Below are 6,288 nucleotides of genomic sequence, written 5' to 3'. Positions count from 1 at the left end.
TTCTGTTAACCCAGGAAAATATGACAACCCCAAACAACAGCTGAATATTTACACATTTCCTGGAAGTCCCATGAAGCTTAAATCCCAACATTCTCTGACAGAGAGCTGGCCTGAGTTCATCCACGGATTTTTGACCCTGTTATATTTTGTAAGAGCAGAAGATGCAATTTTGTTCTTCTCCTGCAAATCAAATCCCTGAGTCTGGGCACTCACATCCAAGGAATTTTTCTGTTTGGGTTTCTCCTTGTTGTTTTCTTATATCCCAGGGCTGTTTGATTATTTTCCCATAAACTGCTGGAACTCCGTCCTGTGGATAGTTTGTAGGATATATTTATGGATGGGACCAATTTGTTGGATGGATGGACGGATGGATGGATGGATGGATGGATGGATGGATGGATGGACGGATGGATGGACGGATGGAAGGATAGATGGATGGATGGATGGATGGATGGATGGATGGATGGATGGATGGAAGGATGGATGGATGGATGGATGGATGGATGATGGATGGATGGATGGATGGATGGATGGATGGATGGATGGATGGAAGGATAGATGGATGGATGGATGATGGATGGAGGATGGATGGAGGATGGATGGATGGATGGATGGATGGATGGATGGATGGATGGATGGAAGGATAGATGGATGGATGGATGATGGATGGAGGATGGATGGAGGATGGATGGATGGATGGATGGACGGATGGATGGATGGATGGATGGACGGATGGATGGATGGATGGAAGGATAGATGGATGGATGGATGATGGAGATTTGCTCAACAGGTGCTTGAAGCATCTTTGAAATTTGCCTGGGGGAAAATTTAGCTACCATGAGCCTGTTTGATTCTGGGGACTGGGATGAAACCGAGCGTGGTTTTGTCCCACTTTTCTGGAGGTCTGATCCAACGTAACTGCAAGTTCATCCAAGAATTCCCTGGGAATTCTCAGCTCTGTCGGCTCACAACTGCCTGTCTCTGGAAGATGCCGTGACTCCAGCCAGGATCCAGGTTAATGGTCCAGCCCTGTGCCTCCACCCTGGGCAGCTGCGCCATGAAGGAATTTTTCCTAAAATCCAATTTAAACCGATTTATCCTGGCAGCTGTGCTGGGAGAGTGGAGCCCGGGACAGGCCCAGTGACAGGAGGAACCATGGCGCTTCCTGTTCTTTTTTTTCCCTTTTTCTTTCCCTTTCCCTCTTCCCAGCTGCCTCTGTGCTTTGTCCTCACATGCCTGAGGCTCACGGGAGACAAAAATTACACCCAAATTGGTGCCAATATTCCCACGAGCTGATGTGGAAATCATGGAAACCACTGCTGATGTGTCCAGAGGCAACTGGGAATGGGATCTCCAGGAAAGGGGAAGAGGTTTGGCACCATGGAAGCGACCAGGGGGCCTGGAAATTCAGGAGAAGTTGCCAGGAGGTTTTATAAAGCAGCTTTTACAAGTCCTTCCAAGAAAAGTGGAGCAGGAATTTGGGTGCCTCTCAGGCTTCTGGGGACTTTTCTCAGCCACAAGAGTGGAGTGGAGCGGCAGATGATTCATCCCCACCCCAAGAGAAGGCAGGGAAGGGTTTAATGAGGGTTTTGTTTGTGTCTGCTCTGGGATTCCACAGAGCCATTGCAAGGAGGGCCCTGGCATCTCTTCCTGGCTGCTGTTCCCATGTTTTCTGAGCTTGGACACAAATCCCTTCACCCCATGGTGCCCCATCCTCCTCATCCCCTGCCAGAGGGTCCTGCCCGCTCCCCAGCGCTGCCGAAACCCCTTCGTGCTGCCCCAAAACTCCTGGGAGGCCCCTTAAATCTGCATCTTTAAGGACTGAGGAGTGCAAACTGGAAGCGAAACGCAAATGTTTGCATTGCTTGAGTTTTCCTCGGCTAAAAAAGTCCAAAATATAATAAATGGATTGTGAGCCACGCTGGGATGAGGATCCCGTGACCCGTCACGCTGCAGGGATGTTGTCCCAGAGCCCTGATGCTGCTCCATCCAGCCCTTCTCCAGAGACAACACAGGGAATTGCCTGTGGGGGCAGGGATATTTACCAGAGGAAAAATCCCCTAATTCATGGATGTCAGAAGGGTCCACACGGAGGTTCGGATTCCTCAGTGCCACGGCCGTGATTCACGAGCCAGGGCTGGAGGCAGGAATCTTTCATCCTTAAACAAAGTGGAGCTTAAAAGTCCTAAAAAGGCAACGGAATCCCTGAGTGCCAGACTCCTGTGGGGCAGGGAATTATTTTTAGGACATTTGGGGCGCTGCATTATTTTTATGGGTTTGGGGCAGTGAATTGTTTTGAATCCCTCCAGGGTTTTCTGGCTGTGTGCCCACCAGTGGGAAAATCCCCCTTTGCAGCATCCCTGCTCCTCCTGCTGTCTCCCTCTTCCCCATCCTCACTCCTCCTTCATTCTCCCCCCGCGCAGGGTTTTCCTCTCTGGGGGTCGATGAATTTTTATTAAAATGAATATTATTAAAATCAAACCACCCTTAATTGGTGGTTTGCGGCGAGAAGATCTCAGGGCTGAGGGAGCTCTCAGCCTTCAATCACTGACCCCGCGCCGGCTCCCAGGTTCCCATAAATCCGCAGGAAGCTCCCCCCAGCATCCCTAAACCTCATCTTTCCCTCTTTTCCTTCACCTCCCTCCTCCCGGCGCCGCCCAGGTCTGCGGGGAGCGCGGAGCTCTGAGCACCCGAGGTTAAAGAGAAAGGACAGGAGCGACAGAAGCGACAGCACCGACGTCCCCCGTGCCACCCCCGTGCTCTCCCTGCGGCTCCACCAAGCTCCTGGAAGCTCCAGGCGCTGCCAGCTTCTCTCCAAGGGGGTTAATCCGCTCTGCCCGGAGCTCAGGTGGCTTTGCAGCCCCGGGGACGCAGCCTGAGCCTGGCGCAGCCGGAGCCTCCTTCAACGATTCACTGGCGCATCCGATCCGGGCCGGTTTTAGCGGCGGCCGCAGCTTTTCGGTGACAGATCGGGCTGGACAAGGCAGGAGAAAGGCTCCGCTTCGCGGTGCGCTTTAATTGGCTTCTCATTAGCGGGCTGGGCCGGCAGCGCAGCCCAGGAGAGCTCGGGAAGGCGAGGACGGAGCTGGAAATTCCTCCCGAGGGAGCCAGGGTTTGGTGGCACCACCTCGGGAGGGTTTTCTGGCACGCCCTGATGGGACCGGAATTGTCACTGCAGGGATGAGGGAAATGCTGTGCCGGGGACATGCTCCCACCCCGGGCAGGATTTCCCGAGGGAAGCAAACGAGTGTCCATCCATCCCATCTCATTCCTGCATGGAATGCTTTGTAGCTGCTCGGCCCTGATGCAGAGATGTCTCACCCAGACCTTTCCTTGGGACCTCCTCCAAGCTGGCAATTAAAATCCTGATTAAGGACCACAGGCACCGCTGGATTTCAGGGCAGAGCTGTCAGGGTTGGGAATATTTCAGCCTCAGAGGGAAAGGAGTGAGGAATGGCCTGGCCAGAGCAGGAACATCTCTGGAAAAGCAGCATGGAGCCAGAGGGACGTGGGACACCAATTCCTCCCAGTTTCTCTGCCTTGCACTCTCTGCCATCGCTCTGGAGGGTTTTGGCCTCCCAGGGAATTCTCCAGACTGAATTCTGCTGCCAGGAGAACTCAGTGAGTCCAACCATTTCCTGAAGCAGGTCCCATGGCCTTTGCCTTCTCACTCCCCTATGGATGCTTGGATCTTCTCCATGGAAAGCTCAAACAAACAAAAATTAATGAGTTAAAAAAAAAAAAAAAAACCAACAAAAAACCTGTGAAAACCCCACGGGATTTCTGGGATGTGGATCATGCACACACCGAGCTGGGAACAACCTGGGCCACCGAACTCCCACAAACCCTTGGATCTCCGTGCACAGGGGGTTTATTTGGGTGCTGTCGAGTAGGACACAGCTGGGACGGGGTAAGGAGAAGGGAGGAGGTGGCAGGTGGGTGACAGGAGGGACCTGTGGGAGCCAGGCTCTGCCAGAGCCAGCCTGGGAATGCTGCGGGTGCAGGGACAGGGAACAGAGGGATCTGTGTGGGCAGCAAGGAATCCCCCAGAGCAAACCCAGGCGTGCCCTCCCCACCCCCTCCTACAGAAGGGAGGGATCCAGCCTCGCAGATTTCCAGGTTTCCCAGCTCAGACCAGTTTCAGGAGAGTGCTGAGATCCTTCTCTTCTTCGCTCGTTTCTTCCCAGGAAGGGTTGCCCAGCACTGGAAAAGTCTTTCCAGGGCAGTGGTGGAGTCGCATCCCTGGAGGGATTTAAAGGCCCTGTGGACGTGGTGCTGGGGGACGTGGGTCAGAGCTGGAGGAATGGTTGGAGTTGATGGTCCCAGAGGGCTTTTCCAGGCTCAGGGATTCTGTGCTCTCCAGCCCAAACGGGTCCTTGGCTTGTCCTTCCCACTCCTTCCCATGCCACCCTCACCCTTTAGGTCCCTTTGTCCCCTGGAGCTGCTTTCCCAGAGTCTCAGTGGGTCAAGGACAAGTCCAGAGCCTCCCCCAGGAGAGGACCAGCGCAGCCAGGAGCTGGAGCTGTGCTGGGAGCATCCATTCCAGCGCTGCTGGCTGTGCTCTGCCTCCATCTGCAGCTGGACAAGGAGAGGCCCAGGAGCACCAATGTCACTTTGCCAGCCAGGGATGGACTTTGGGAGGCACATCCCTACCCCAGCACCGTGCCAGGGAAATTCGTTGGCCCTTTTCCCTGGCCTCGTGCCTCATGACTTGGAGAGATCCAGCAGTGCCAGCGCTCCCGGGGACACAGGGCTGGGAAGGGAGCATTCCTCGTGCTTGGAAGGGGGTCCTGAGCACAGCTCCCATCTCCCTGGATCAACTGCTCAGATCCCAGCCCAGTTTGGGATAACTCTTCCCTTGAGGGGGGTTTGGAAGGGCAGACCCCTGCAGGGACTGAGCCTGGCACGGGGACAGAGCTCTGGAGCTTCCTGAATGGACAATTTGTCCTTTCAAAGTTGAGAGAGGGATCAAAAACCCCCAAATCCTGGATAGGAAGGGACCTTAAAGCCCATGGCAGGGACTCCCCTTGGAAGGGGGGAGGTGGCAGTGACCGGGATGTGCCGCTGTCCCTGGCCAGTGCCAGGAGGGATCCCGGACTTCAGCCCTGCCCTGAGTGACAAAAGGACATTTCACACGTGCTGGACATTCCCAGGGGTGTTCTCTGCCCGTTCTTCCTGGCCTTCAGCTCCCCGAGCCTGCCTGGCTCCTCCATCTCCTGTCAGGAGCATTTGGATGTGGGAAAAGGAATCATTTCTGGAGAAATGTCTCCTGACTTCCCTCCCTCCTGTTTCCCTGCGGGCCAGGAGGAGCCTGGGACGAGAGCAGCGCAGGGATTTGGGATCTTGGTGGCCCTGGTGGATGTGAAGCCTTTCCAAGAGCTTTCATTCCCAACAGAGCTTGGATTAGCCCCTGGATGAGTTCTCCTGGAGGATCTCCCCCGGGCAGGCAGAGCTCACTCCACCCTGACAAGTGATGTCCATAACATCAGGATGGACAGGATGAGAGGAAACGGCCTCAGGCTGTGCCAGAGGAGCTCCAGGTTGGATATGTGGGAGGATTCTCCACGGAAAACTCATCCAGCCCCAGAGTCCCCATCCCTTCAGGGATCTCACAGCCCTGTGGAGGTGGCACTTGGGGACACAGCTTGGGGGTGGCCTTGGCAGGGTTAATGGCTGGAGCTGGAGCCATCATTCCAATTTATCTAAAGAGTCCAGGGGCAAGATCCACGGAATTCCAGCTGCTCAGCTCCTGTGGGACTCCCAGCTGACGGGAAAACTCAGATGAGTCCCACTTTTCCCTGTGTCCCTCTCCTCTCCTCCACAGATATAATTAAATTCAATTAATCTGATTATCTGTACAGTCTATCAGAAAAAGAAATCTTAATAGCCTGCTCAATGTGATGAATTAATAGATATTAATTAGAATTCATTACATTTATCACCACCTCGCTGGGCTGGAGCTCTGAAAGCATTGGGGGAAAGGGGGGAAATTCTCATTTTTACTTTGTAATTCAGGTCGGATCAAACCTTTCTCTCATCTGGGCGTGTGCCACACAAAGTTGTGACATCCGGGCGGGGACACACACCCACCAAAAAAAGGCCATAAAAGCCTTGTGAGAGGCTCTCAGGGACCGTGGGGTCACCTGGAGGTGATCCAGAGGGGGATGAATATCCCTCCGTTCTGCTGGAGGTGGCCGGGCTGGGGAAGGGATCTCTCCGTGTGTGCCAGGTCTCGCTGGACGCTCAGGGTTTGGGAATATCCCGGGCTGTGATCCCCGTCCCTCGCTC

This window comes from Hirundo rustica, chromosome 21 (assembly GCF_015227805.2).
Source record: "Hirundo rustica isolate bHirRus1 chromosome 21, bHirRus1.pri.v3, whole genome shotgun sequence".
NCBI lineage: Eukaryota > Metazoa > Chordata > Aves > Passeriformes > Hirundinidae > Hirundo > Hirundo rustica.
The sequence above is the reverse complement of the archived record's forward strand: the minus strand, read 5'-3'. Positions refer to the sequence as shown.